A 15558-nucleotide genomic window follows, 5' to 3' on the forward strand; every position below is an offset into this window, starting at 1 on the left:
AGTTTAACGTCCCTTTCAGCAGCGAGCCTATATGAGACGGGACCTGTTGGTTAACGTGGAATCCAAACTACATGAACTCTTTCCAGGAATCGAACCAGGGTCTCCCACGCCAAAGGCGCGTACGCTAACCGCTTAGCCACGAAGGAGCTTCAAAAAAAGATTGGTGTTGTTTGTCGCAGATTTATTCTAGAATGAACCGTGACGATTTCTAATTAAAGAGACTTTAGTGAAACTAGTTGTCGTATATTACAGCATCATTTATTAAGAATCGAGAAAAATGTTTAGGACAATATTTACTCCCTCCCCCCCCGTGGATTCCAAATTTGCAATAAATAATTGGGGTCAGATTTAAGTTTTCAGTTTCCTCCACCCCCAGAGGGTGTAATTGCTATCACAGGTGAAATTCTCTCTCCAAAATAAGAACATTTTATTTCCAATATTTTTTCGTCCGATGCTTATTTCTCCAGCTATTTTGCACTCTCAAGTTAAAGCACTGACTCTGTATACCCGCTCATACTCAAGCACGTGCGGTTTTAATATCACAATTTTTTATTAGGTCTAACCAAAAAAGTGTTAGCCTGAAAAACCATTTTAGCCTAAAAATATTTAACTTTAGCACATGCACAGTATAAAAGTATGGATGGACGCCACCGTTAAAATCACTGTTACCCGTGAAGATGTTAACGGATTCGGTCGAGAAAATTGCAATAAGAAAAGCTAATTATCCTTGTATTATAGGCAACCAACATGTCTTCGCTACTGTGCAGGTTGCATAGAAGTTGTGGATGACTACTTCTTTAAATATTTGCTACAGAGTTGAGTAGCTCTGAATTTGTATTAGTTCTATACCGGTACGTAAAGAAGAAATTATAAAGGGTGTTTTAAAACAACGCCGACAAAGTTTCGGAGGTGATTCCTGACAGCAAGATAAGACGAAAAGTAGGCCTATAGATCATCCTGGGTGCACAAATACTTTCTTTTGAAATTATAGGCTGCCAAAATCATGAAAAAATGAACTTGAAAGGTCCATAGCTCCAAAACTATGGAACCTACCGTAGTCGGGTCAGGACTTCACTTTGGAACTAATATGTACCCTATTCAAAAATCCATGTTTTAGATTCTTAAGGTTCTCACGCAATAATTTTATAAATAGAGTTTGGCAACAGGCATATAATTTGAAGTACTCACCAACTACCTCTATAAAAATTGTTGCAGAAGTACCGCAGAACTATGAAACATGGATATTTGGATAGAACACATACTAGTTCGTAAGTGAAGTCTTGACTCGACTACGGTAGGTCCCATAGTTTTTCAGCTATGAACCTTTAAAGTTTATTTTTTCATGTTTTCAGCAGCCTATAACTCCGAAAATAAGCATTTGTGCACCCAGGATGTTCTATACTTTTTGTCTTATCTTGGTGTCAGGAATCAACTTCCAAACGTTGTCAGTGTTGTTTTGAAACATCCTGTATATTTCTTTTGTTACTTTCTCGGGTTGAAGCGGGAGTTATATAAAAATGAGTCAAGGGCCTCATGCGGCCCGCGAATTTGATATGACTGTACTGAGATCTCAATTTACATGAATTCACAAAGCGAACAAGAAACTTAGAGACAACGCAATGTGCAGAATTATGAAACCAACAATAATCACAATTTTGCCTAAACAAATTTATATTTTATGTGAAAATTATCTAGTTTGAGGAATAGAGGGAAAATGTTACAAGATCAGACTCTTTCTAAAGTAACTTTTAAGGGGTCTTGTAACAGAAAGAGGTTAATTAATTGTTAGAAGAATGAATTCCTACATCCTTTCCTCTATGATTCTGTAATTCAAGGAGCCAAGAATGAGAATACGACAGAAGAGTTATTTTTCGTGACACGATAAGATTATGTGCATTTTTCCAGGTGGGCATTTTTTATCGCAAATTTTTAAATAAAAACTCAAGTTGTCAATTATGTGCAAGTTCTCATTGCTTATCATTAATTAACTTAAAACACACCTGTTACAATAATTTTACGACAACAGTGTTGCCAGATCCCGTGTTTCTGCCCAAAAAAACAACCCATTTTACGGACTTGAATTAAATTGTCTTTTTGCATGGCAACACTGCATCAACTTTGTCACATTTTCACACGAAATGGATAAATGTTGATGCATACTGCACATATACACAGAAATTCACCTCCAGGAAATCAATTTACTGCACATAAATATTGATTTTCTTCGTTTTGTTCATTTTTTTATTTTATACTTTCGGTACTTTCTTTCGTCACTATATAAAAATATTGCAAATTCCAACAATCTCGAAAATATTTAGCTACATAAAACACGCTTACATTTGTTTCAAGTCTCCTGTATTTATTGTTCTTGGTTCAAAAGATATACGCAATCAAACTTTGGGTTGCGTGACTTTATGGATACACACAATATATATTGCCAGTTTTCTGTTTTTCTTAATCATGGGCGCCCGAAAAAAATTTTCTAGGGGGGACGTGGGCCCCACCCTCCCCTTCCCTTCGAGCGCCCATGTTCTTAATTTATAAAACCTGAAGCGATCGTTCTCTTGATTTTATTCATTCAAAGTGAAAACAAAAAATATATCAGAAAAAAATATTTTTTTTTAATATAAAGGAATTACAATATAATATAAAAGTGACATTATACTCCAGACTCATTGTAGTGAACTTTTTTTTTTCTGCTGGTGAATTCAAAGGCATGTGTTTTGCAGATTATTCGTAGTTGCGATTGTATTAAAGTAATTTTTGAATGTTGGATATCACTAAGTATTTATGGACCAGTATTACATTTTTCAATATTTTAGTCAATAGCGGCATGCCCACTACTGAAGAAGGGAGGCTAAAATTTCAAGCAGGACCCCTATAGGTCCGCCACTGCTCCCTGTGTATGCTACATCTGACTTCTCTTGTTCATTCCTTTCGAGCAATATATGTTGATCTATTTAAGAATCATGTATAATTGGACAATTAGGATAATACGTATATCAATTTCGGGACCACTCTTGTAATACAAGCTTGCTTATGTATCCTGGTATAAATCTTAATCTCAATTGGATACTATTAATAGAGAGCACTTTGAGAAAGATACGATGCTGTTGCTCGGTAGGTGTATACGAGCAATCGAAAGAGAACTCTAATCGATACTTTTGACAAATATTTTTCTGTCACCGTAGCAACCCAATAAACATTTGACAAAGTTCTTTTGCATCTATTGATCTTTCGAGTTTCTCTCTCTTCCCCCTTTCTCTTAGAACGCGTGCCTAGTGGCCTAGATTTCTCTCTAACATACTTGACATTCGTTTTATTGTTTCTTTTCTTTTTTTTTTTTTAGTTCATTTCAGGACTTCTTTTACCTACTTTAATTATATCAAACGTTTCAAGCAAGCCACTATCTTTAGTTCTAAGAATAGCCACTATGGGTTCTACGATATTTGTTCTAACGAAAAATACGACGATGAAGAAGAAGTTCAAAGGTGGGGCACATACCAATCAGTAAATGGCATTGGACTGAACAAAATGATATGGGTGATTTTAAATTTTCATGCGTAGTTTTCGAGAAAAAATGATTTTTTTATAATCCTAAAAAGTGATACTGTACAAAGCAAAAAATAAGATGTTGAAACAACACAAAATTACTACCACTTTTGCGTGTTACTTGTGTGTCAATTCAACACCAAGCATATCGCCTTCAGAGCATATCAGAAATATCTGGTTACTGGGTGTGAATATTTGCATTGGTTTTTGTTGTTTGGTGTTAGCAAAGTTTTGCGAAATATATTTCGTATTTATGACAAGTAACTAATAACATTTCATGTTTTTTTTACCGGCTCACCATCGGTGAGCTACTACCCGAAGAGGGTTACGCCCTCTGTAGGGGAAGAGCTTTGAGCTAAACAAGAAGGGTTCGTAAATAATTATTGTTGGGAGCTTAGGGGTTTATACATAATTGTATTTACTATCGATTTTATTAATTTTTATTACATCCTTGGTCATTATTATCTTTTTTGATCATAATCATGAAGAAGGGTAGACGCTAAGGGTTGAGAATGTATGTTTCCTGTAATCGGTCACAATAATATTGTTGCAGTGGTGTATTTAAGGGGGGCTTCCGGGCTTAATCCTCCCCCGAAATCTTACTTACTGTAGTAAAGAAAATGAAATATCTTGCAGAATTTTCATATTTCCAGGGAAAGCCCCCTCCCGAAAGTTAACAAAGCCCCCCGAAAGAAAATCGTGAATACGCCACTGTATTGTAAACCTGTGAATCATCTGACAACAGTTACACAGATAGCAGTGCTTCCATCTGTTTTCTTTATCTGTTATTCTTGTGTCTTACAATAGTACGTAAGAACAGAAAATGGCAGCATTCTTGCCTATGTAACTGTTTTCAGACGATTCACAGGTTTACAACAATATTTTTGTGACCAATTACACGAAACATAGAACATTATTTGTTACTTGTCATAAACGCCAACTATATTTCGCAAAGTTTTGATCATGCCAAACAATAAATACGAATGGAAATCCTCTCAGGTAGTAACGAGTTATTTCTGATATGCTTAGAAGGCGATGGGCTTGGTGCTGAATTAACACACAAGTAACACTCTAAAGGGGTAGTCATTTTATGTTGTTTCAACATCTCATTTTTTTTTTGCTGTGTACGATAACCACATTGCTATTAAGATCAAACTAATATTAAAATACACACTAATCTAGTTTTTCATTATAACACTAGTCAGACTATAATGTACAGTATAGTTAATAAGATATAACTGAAATTGTGATTAATTACTAAAACATTAGTTTTTGCTTAATATTTTTCAAAGACAAGACATACCGTATATCACTGAGTTAAACAAAATTATATACTTAAGCTGAAATTCTCATGCGTGGCCTTTGGGAAATTCGAGAAATAGTAATTCATATTGCATTAAAAGTATATCGTTCTTCTTCTTTTCTTCTCTACTCAACCGTACATTGGTGGGCAAATATAGATAATATTTAAAAGTTTTTCCACCCTTGTTAGAGCAGTTTGAGAGATTGACAGAAAACTTCTTCCTAATAGGATCAAGGTATTCTTTTCTTGGTCATCTTTATGTTTTTTCCCCTTCAACAATACGTTGATCTAGTCTCAGGTGCCCAATCATATTGTTTCTTCTTTTTTTCTCTATGAGTTGTATGGCTTGTCATTCTTCGTTAGACCTATAGGTTCATTTATAGCACATCTTCGTTCATTTCCCTTCTCTGTCGCCTTCCACGGGATAGAATTACTAGCATTCTGCGCCGATCTCGTTTCGGTGAAAACTATTTTGGAAAACAAAAATATATATGTGGAAACGGAATAGGTTTCCGGAGAATAACGGAGCACTATTCTAGTCAGAAATAGAACCAGTTTTGGAAAAACTGAAACCGGTTTTAGAGAAAACCGGAACCGATTTTGAAGAAAACCGAACTAAACTGATTTTGGGTTCTCGAGTTATGGATCGCCAAATTAGAGATATTTTAATCTATCAGAAGAGAGAACAAAAATACATGGAACGAGCCTGTTATATGTTAATTTTAGTGAGGGACCTACTTAATCTAATAAAAGTTTGCTAAACAGAAAATCATTGAAGGTCAAATTTATTTTCCGCAATTGGCAAACTTATTAACATTATTTAACTATTTTAATTCTTTAGAAATATTGGATAGGGAATGAAAATTATATGTTTTTTTCCTTAGCATAATTATATATTTTATTATAAAAGTTGCAAATATTGCGACATCTGAATGAAAATTATGACATGTTAATGAAGAAGCTATGGGGAGTACTGGTTGAAAATAAAATAATAAAAAAGATTAAAGTAGTGGCTGTTACTTAAGAGAAATTCTAGAGGTTGAGGTCATACCCTTGAAATAAACACCAGATGCTATCAAGGGCGCCGATCCTGTGGGCCCGGCCCCCCCAAAGCTCATGTGGACCCCTAACGTATTTATAAATGTACAATATTTGCCATAATTTGAATGCAATTTGTCTTAAAATCCTCATATATAAATATTCTGCATCTGAATGCCCCCCCTCCCAATTTACAGAGAAATCGGCGCCCTTGGATGCTATATTTCCGCAGAAGAATGCTCAGACCACATGACTTCTCCCTCATAGAGCACTATATTATATGATTCGTCGGCACTTTGTTTAGGATAGTGTCGATACCTTGTGGACTCATAGAGAACCGGCTCGTCAGGTATACACATCTATAACGTATAGATACAATAATTGCAGCACGTGTTGGCTTCACGCTACACTGATTTATCAAGGTTAGAGGTGTAAAGCACAATCATGCGATGAATATGTGATATAAAATTCATTCCACTCATAAGTGTCTTTCTTGGTGTTGCAATTTTCACAGACAGAAGTGGATAATAAAATACAGAATATGAAAGAAAAAATCACTACCAATGAGACGGTGTAACTGTACGCGGAAATCCGAAATAATAATAATAATAATAATAATAATAATAATAATAATAATAATAATAATAATAATAATAATAATAAAAGAGAAATCGGAAGGAGCACTAAGTAAGTAGTAACTAACATTATAATTTTTTGCAGCATCTATTGGCAATTTACCTTCTCAGATATAACGGTTATTCCGATCATGATATACAGTATATCTTACAGTTTTATCATTCGAGAGCTGTTCCGTTCATTCTTCTACTTATTTATCTTCTGGAATGTAAAAACATATTACCATTTTGGGATTTTCCAAAAATCGTTAATAATGTTGAATTACCAAACTCGAAGGTGAATTAGAGCTCTCTTGTGGATAAGCGGTTACCGTACGCGCCTTTGGCATGGAAGACTCATATTCGATTCCTGGCGGGAGTTAATGTAAATCGGATTTCATGTTAAGCTGTAGGTCTATGTCTCAAATAGTCTCACTGCTGAAAGAAACGCTAAACTGAAAATTGAATCAAACCTAAGATGAATTATATAGTGTGTTGGAGTTATATTCAATGTTCACAGCATCTTTAGGATTCTTCGAAAGCAAGTAATAAAATTTAAAAAATAAATAAAATACAGTAAAAAAATTAAAATATATAGCACTGGCGTCTCTTGAGGGAATTCACATCTATAAACATGTAGCAATATCACGTGTATATCAAATGAACGACTTTGGTTTATGTTGTGTGATATTTTCTCAATGGAAGTAGTAATAGTACATATCTACCACTTCTAGTTTTAGTAGAAAGTGGAAATCTAATATATTCATGGGACGCTTAATTGATTGCAGAAAACCGCTCCTTGCTATGTATCACCGTTTTTACTCAATAGCGACTAACGTTAAAACCGGAAGTGGTTGCTTTTTAGTGTTATTGCTTGTAATAATAGTTCATGCGACCAGAGTGTGTTTTTTTCTTATGCATGCGAAAAAAAAAAAGCTTAGAAGCTCTCCAGAGCTGTCAATGTACGATATTAGCACATGACATGTAACTGTTAATACACATAAAAGTTTCTCTCTAACATACATACATGCTCTCTAACACATTTAACATATCTACATACATATACATTAACCCCTTCAGTGCGTAATTTTCAGATGCGAACCGCTGTAAAAAGTGTATTTTTTTAAAACTGGAATTTGTTACCTTTTAATAACTTTTGAACATCTCAAGCTATCACAATGACATTTTCGGCATTATGATCTTTGTTGCTTCTAATTAGGTACTATAACTTGTCATTGTCGTATTTATGGTTATCATCATCATCATCATCATCATCATCATCATATGGTTAGGTTACACAAAATTTGGGAATGCCTCAAAAGATCAAGCCCAATTTTTCTGTGTGCTCTCTTGGGGTTCCTAGGTGAGCGTAAACTAGCTAAATATTTTCGGGAATAACATTACTCATACTATGGGCAAGTATATTCGCCATACGCAATACAAAATAGCCAAAGCAAAATGAAAGCGTATATATACGCCATCCGCACAGCAGGTGCGTTTTGAAGACACGAGTTAACTCGCCACCCACACTGAAGGGGTTAAAGCTAAGCCATTGGGTTGCCATATTTCAAAAATGAAAATCCGGGACACTTTTAAATTACAAGAATCTTTGAAATGCTTAAAATGAAAAGAAGTGTTATATACTAATTTACTTCCTTTCATTAGATAGAATTGTTCAAGCAATCACAATTTTAGTCATTTTAGTAGACCTTTTCCTCCCTAATTAAACAAATGTAAGCAGATGATTTCCTACCTTCCCCCCTGGTAAGCATTTTTTTTCTCAGGATCTGTTTTGTTTCGTAACTTTCAGAGTTTGTTTTAGCTTATTTAAGATATGATGTTTCCTTTCACGCGTTTTGTCTGTTCGTGCTGTATATATATATATATATATATATATATATATATATATATATATATATATATATATATATATTTGGTCTAGGAATTAATTCGTGCGGTTGGTACGCACACATTGAAGCTGTAGTACAAACACAAAATACATAAATACCTTAAGAAAAATATTGTCCATCGCTAGCCATCACTTTCGCCCATCTGTCAGGCAATGTACGGATTCCGTGGTGAAAGAAGTCCTCATCCTTGGAAGCGATCCAGTCAGAGACCCATGTTTCGATATCTTCTGAAGAAGTAAACCGCTGTCCAATCAAATCGTTGTTCATGCAATCGAACAAGTAGTAGTCCGAAGGAGCAACGTCTGGTGAATACGGCGGGTGGGGTAAAACTTCCCATCCGACATTTTCTAAATAGGTTTTGACCGGTTTTGCGACATGTGGGCGAGCGTTATCATGTTGAACAATAAGTTTATCATGTCTGTTCTCCCATTCTGGTCGTGTTCTGGCCAGAGCTTGCTTCAAACGCATTAATTGTCGTCGATAACGTTCTCCATTCATAGTTTCACCCGGTTGCAGCAGCTCATAGTACACCACACCCTTCATATCCCACCATATGCACAGCATAACCTTTGCACAGTGAATATCTCGTTTTGGTTGTGATGGACGTGGTTCACCTGGTTTCACCCAGGCCTTTTTTCGTTTAGGGTTCTCGTAATGGATCCACTTCTCATCACCCGTAATAATTCGATGCAGAAACCCCTTTCTGCTCTGTCGTTGAAGCAGCAATTCGCAAATGGTTTTTCGTCTTTCAACGTCTCTGTCTTTCAATTCATGTGGAACCCAATGTGAAATCTTTTGAATCATTCCCATGGCTTTCAAGCGTTTGGAGACTGTTGTTTGATCAACGCCTAATGCTGCTGCAAGTTGTTCCTGCGTTTGACACGAATCCTGCTCGAGCAATGCTGTCAATTCTTCGTCTTGAAATTTTTTTGGCTGTCCAGCTCGCTCTTGGTCTGCCAAGCCGAAATCACCACTTCTAAACCGTGCAAACCACTTCTGACACGTTCGCTCAGCTAGAGCATGGTCACCATACACTTCCACCAAAATACGATGACTTTCAGTCCCACTTTTCTGCATGTTAAAGTAATGCAGCAGGACACCCCGCAAAAACACTTTATCAGGCACAAATTGCGCCATGTTCACTTAACTACAAACTGGTGTTGTTGACGCTTTAATCCACTGCCCTATACTACGAACGATACGCGATGACAGGGGTTTGCAACACATGTGTGGATACACGGAACTGTGGGACGCTCCGTTCGTTGCGCCATCTCTTGTCCACCCGCACGAATTAATTCCTAGACCAAATATATATATATATATATATATATATATATATATATATATATATATATATATATATATATATAGATAGATAGATAGATAGATAGATAGATAGATAGATAGATAGATAGATATAGATATAGATATAGATATATAGATATAGATATAGATATAGATATAGATAGATAGATAGATAGATATAGATATAGATATAGATATAGATATAGATATAGATATATTTTAAAGAATGACTTATTCAGTTTCAATATGTTCTGGTGGCGTTTGTTATCTTCAAAGAACTTCTTTCGTTGAATTTTTACTTTATTTGTGTTATTTTTAACAAACTAACAAATTAGCAAAAAAATACCAAAAATATCGGTCAGAGATTATTGATTTAAATGTTTCAGAAGCAATATACAGATTGAAACAGAGTGCTAAGGATAACAATAAGATTGAGCAGTAACATCTTTTGTCCCTTGGCCAATGAAACGAATGCTTCGTTCAATGTCAAAGTAGTTAAATTGTGAACTTAATTAAATCCATGTTTTATGTATTCAAGTTTTTTTTTTTTTTTTTTAACTTTTGTATTGCCATACTGAGAAGTTGAAGAGAAAACATCTGTAATTATATAACTAATTCTGTGAAATAAGTAAACTATAATATTTCCTTCCTTTCTTCTTCGCTGAAATCCGGGACATTTAAGAGTCCCGGGAAATATTTTCGGGACATTTAAGAGTCCCGAGAAATATTTTCGTGACGCCTGGACGCAGATCTTGATTCCGTGACGGTTCCGGATTTTCCGGGACGAATGACAACCCTAACCATTCTGGATCAGGGGAGAAGCTTTCCAGCAGACCATCGCAGGGTGCATTGAAAGTTATTTTTCGTGTTTTCATCTGTTTATAGTTTGGTAAAGGTTGCATGTTCTTTACTTTTATGAGATATATCTGTTGCATTATTTGTTATTGTATGTATAGTATATTCAGTATAACTGTCCATAATCAGTTGTGTTTTCCAATTAAAATAAGAACATCCGTATTTTTCTAATGGGTTCTTTATAACCAAATTAACACGTAATGCTTGCATTAGACGAGACGAGACGAGACAGAATTTTCTTGACAAAATACGGGACGAGAAGAGAGCTCTTCCAATGGGAACATATACTTTCTGAGATGAGGCATCACTTTTCACAAAGCTGTTTTTTCGAAAGGAGATAGCATCAGCTCTTGCCTTGTAAGCAACCGTACATTGCTCAGAAATCTCTCTGCGCCGAAATATTTCTGGCTGAACGTACTGTATTTTAAGGAAAAGAATAACACTAGTTAACAAATTTAAACTTTTTGTTTGTTACATGAGAAAAATCACCTGATCTTAAAGGAACTTTTTGCGCTGAATTCGAATATGCACTCGGTTTCTCTTCATCATGTACAGTTTTCCCGTAACAGAGGGATTTTCGGGAAATTCCCTCAAAAATTTCCCTTTTTCAGATATTTTATTTCCCTAGCTCCTGTCCCCTTACATATAGTAACATAGAAATTATACCTAAGTATACCTTGATTTATATTTAATAAACCCTAAAAGTTTCGTAAAAATCGCTTTGTTCTTTCTAGAGAAATAAATATATTTGTATGTATACTGTGTGCACTGTTTATTGCACCTGATAGTAATGCTTTCAGATCTCCTGAGTTGGGGTAAAAACGATTTGCTTTATTACTACAAACACAGACATAAAAATGAATATTTACAATAGTCAACAATACACTTATATTGCTCTCTGTAAATTAGAAACGTGTATAAAAATAGAATGTACTTCCAACGTATATTTTTTTTAAACGTACAGTATATGTATATCTTAATACATATATATACAATTCTCCAAGTTTTTTCGTTTTGTTCATGAAATGGTTATCAATATTTGTTATCAAATGTAACAGAATGCAAAAGAAAGAAAGAATGGAATACAGACTCATTGTTGACAACAATGAACTAACGCAGTCTGAATTTTCCACTACGGTATCGTTTCCCCCCTCCCCCCGCGCATTTCTTTCTTTCTTGTGTTCTTGACACCTGGTGAGGGAGTTTTGTACATTTTTATATTGACGTGTGGTTTAACACTACTTCACCTTCAAAGTTGTCTTTGTTGCTAAGAGTGCTTTCATGTTTGATCTTAACGGCATTATACCCAACTAAGACCAGAAGTTTAGTTTGTGATCAGTACAATGGCGTCAAGAGGACGGCGTTCGTGTGTTAACTCGCCAAATAGTTTTTCTTATGTGTGTGGCCAGTTTGTAGTTAAAGGACAGTGTAGATCCATTACGCCATCGGTGAAACTAGCATATTATATATATTTCGGATGTCGTGTGGGAGATTGGGAGATCAGGACAAAACTTGGGCACCCAACATAATTTGTGCGTCGTGCTACGTCACTTTACTTGCATGGGCCAAAGGGAAACGGAGGTTCATGAAATTTGCTGTACCAATGGTGTGGAGAGAACCCACCAACCATCTGGATGATTGTTATTTTTGTCTCACAGTAGTTAAGGGACATTCTAAAAAAAGCAAATACACAATAAGTTATCCCAACGTTAAATCCGCAATTAGACCTATTCCGCACGGGGATGAACTTCCACTTCCCGAGCCCCCTACCAACTGGGAAGAGATATGGCCAAAAGACTCTGATGATGATCATGACCTTGATGAACCATCGACATCAACATGTACATCCAAGGATCCAACGTTCATCCCTGACTGTGTTCGCGAGCCACATTTCATCCGGCAATGTGAACTTAATGACCTAGTCCGTGATTTGCACCTGACAAAACAAGAGGCGGAACTTCTGGGATCAAGGCTCCAGCAGTGGAACTTATTGGATGCAGAAACGAACATATCAGTGTACAGGAAAAGGCATGTTCAATTTTCAAGCTATTTCTCAATGCAAGATAATGTGTGCGTATGTACGGATATAATTGGGTTGATGGCGGAGCTAGGAATTCCTTACGTTCCAGAAGAATGGAGGTTATTTATCGACGCGTCAAAGGTCAGCCTTAAAGCTGTCCTTTTACATAATGGAAATAAAAAAAACCTTCTATACCACTTGCGCACTCAGTGAAGATTAAGGAATCCTATGACACCATGTCAACTTTGCTAAATCTTATAAATTACAAGGACCATTGTTGGCAAATATGTTGTGATCTCAAGGTAGTTGGTATTTTATTAGGACTGCAGTGCGGTTACACGAAGTACCAATGTTTTTTATGTTTATGGGATAGCCGAGCTGATGACAAACATTATGAAGTGAAGGAATGGGAACCTAGAATGAATTACGTACCTGGAGAATGCAACGTCAAATACGCTCCTTTGGTAGATCCTAATAAGATATTACTACCGCCACTTCATATCAAGTTAGGACTTATGAAAAACTTTGTCAAAGCCATGGACACATCTGGTGAAGGTTTCAAGTATTTGTGAGATAAGTTCTTTAACCTGAGTGATGCTAAGATTTCAGCGGGAGTGTTTATTGGTCCCCAAATTAGGAAATTAATGCTTGATGATAGCTTTGACAGCAAGTTAAACAGTGCTGAGCTAGCTGCCTGGACAGCATTTAAGTGTGTTGTGCGCAACTTTCTGGGCAATAACAAAGCTGAGAGTTACACAGAAATCGTACAGGACATGATACAGAAATACAAAGAGTTGGGTTGTAGGATGTCTTTAAAAATCCACTTTTTGCACTCCCACCTCAGCTTCTTTCCTGCTAACCTAGGTGCTCTCAGCGACGAACAGGGGGAAAGATTCCACCAAGATATAATGGCAATGGAGAAAAGGTACCAGGGACGATGGGATCCTTCAATGATGGGGGACTATTGTTGGGGTGTTGTTAGAGAATGCAACATTTCTTACAAAAGAAGGAAGTAGTGTACGTTTTTGTAACCCAATGGAAGTTTCATATATTGTGATAGTTTTGATTGTCTTTTCATGACCTTTTGGTACATTTGTATTATTGTTTATTGTAAATTGTCACACTTGTAAATTATATTGTATTATATTTTATATATGTGTTTGTGGTAATAAAGCAAAACGTTTTACCTCAACTTAAGAGATCTGAAAGTATTACTATAAGGTGCAATAAACAGTACACACAGTATACATACAAACATATTTATTTCTCTAGAAAGAATAAAGCGATTATTACGAAACTTGGAGGGTTTGTTAAATATGAATCAAAGTATACTTAGGTATAATTTCTATGTTAGTATATGCAAGGGGACAAGATCTTGGGGTGTAAAATAAACGAAAAGGGAAATTTTTGAGGGATTTTCCCGAAAATCCCTCTGTTACGGGAAAATCGTACGTGATGGAGAAAAACCGAGTGCATATTCGAATTCAGCGCAAAAAGTTCCTTTAAGAACAGGCATTTCCTTTTATGTAACAAAACCGTTGTTAACTAGTGTAATTGATCTGATGCAGCTATATATTTATATAGAATGAGATGGCTAACCTAATCCATTGTCATCCTTTGCCATTATTCTTCTTTTCTTCCGTTAGATTTTCTTCCTTTTCATTTTTTGAAAGTTAAAAGGTATTTTGCCAATATATATATTTATTGCAATGTTAAAAGTTATATTTTAAATTCCGCTATAAATATTATATAATTAAAAGGTCGCTTTTTTAAAAACAAAAAATAGTCTAGAAATTCTAGTTTTAACAAGATCATCAATGACTCAGTATAGAATACATACTATTCGTTCACGAGCACACACGTCATCTTAGTATTTTTGGGGATTTAATACGTAGTTTGTAGATTGAGGGAGAAAAGAAGAGAATTTTTTTTCCATGTCCAAATTTGGGTAGGAAAATACTTTGTGACTGATTTGTTTTTAGGTTGCAAGAAAGAGAGAACGAACGCTTTTGAATACGGTACAAAGTGGACCTGACGAGTCATCCTTGAAAATATTTCCACAAAGGTTTTTAAACTTGTAAGTGTGACCTATCTACGCAAAAACGTAACAAGAAGTATTCACAGAAGTACAGTACCGCGTATATGCATCCACTACAAAGGTGTGTGTGTGTGTGTGTAGAATATATACGAAGAGAGAAAGAAAGAAGGCATGAGGAGAATATGTGACTCAACCAAAGTCGTTATGGCGAACCTCCAGCTCTGGCGATGAGTCACACACATACTACATACAGACAGACACCTCCAATGTGACAGGTGATAAGTAAAAACCCCGAGCGAGCTACTGCTAAAAAGAACAACCAGTCGGTTCGTCCGTCCGTCCCCGCCGCACTAGTTCCACACACACACACACATTACACATATTCTACTTAGCAGCTCGTCGGAAAAGATACGTACAAATGAAAAATCATCTCCTAAAGACTGAGTTTTCTTGGGACACTCTACAAGTCGAAGAACAAGACTAAAATGTCAGGCATTGCCTCTGTTTACGTTGTTTTTGTCATGTTTCCAAATGCGATTTAAGTTGTATTTCTTCCTTTTTTTTTACTCCACAAACATTTGGCCTTTTTCCTCTTCCTTCAACCACAAAATTAACTGCCCATTCCGTGGTTTTGGTTAATTTACATTTTATAATCATCACAGCACTAAATACTTGTTTAGATGTTGCTTGCACGACATGCCATGATGTTGATAACGAGAGCTGTAGTTGTTTTCACGTTATTCTGTATAAACTTAAGTTCTTCCGCATTATACTGAGAATTCATGGTTGTTCCTTATTCCAACATAAATTTGACAGCTGTAGGATTGTTTAACATTATGGGCCTTATGCAGAGTAGCTTCGAAGAGTGATTAACACCTTACTAAGAATTTGACTAACGTATGGTTACCAGAAGTGTATTCAGA

This window comes from Thermobia domestica, chromosome 7, assembly GCF_964235325.1.
Source record: "Thermobia domestica chromosome 7, izTheDome1.hap1.1, whole genome shotgun sequence".
NCBI classification, from domain to species: domain Eukaryota; kingdom Metazoa; phylum Arthropoda; class Insecta; order Zygentoma; family Lepismatidae; genus Thermobia; species Thermobia domestica.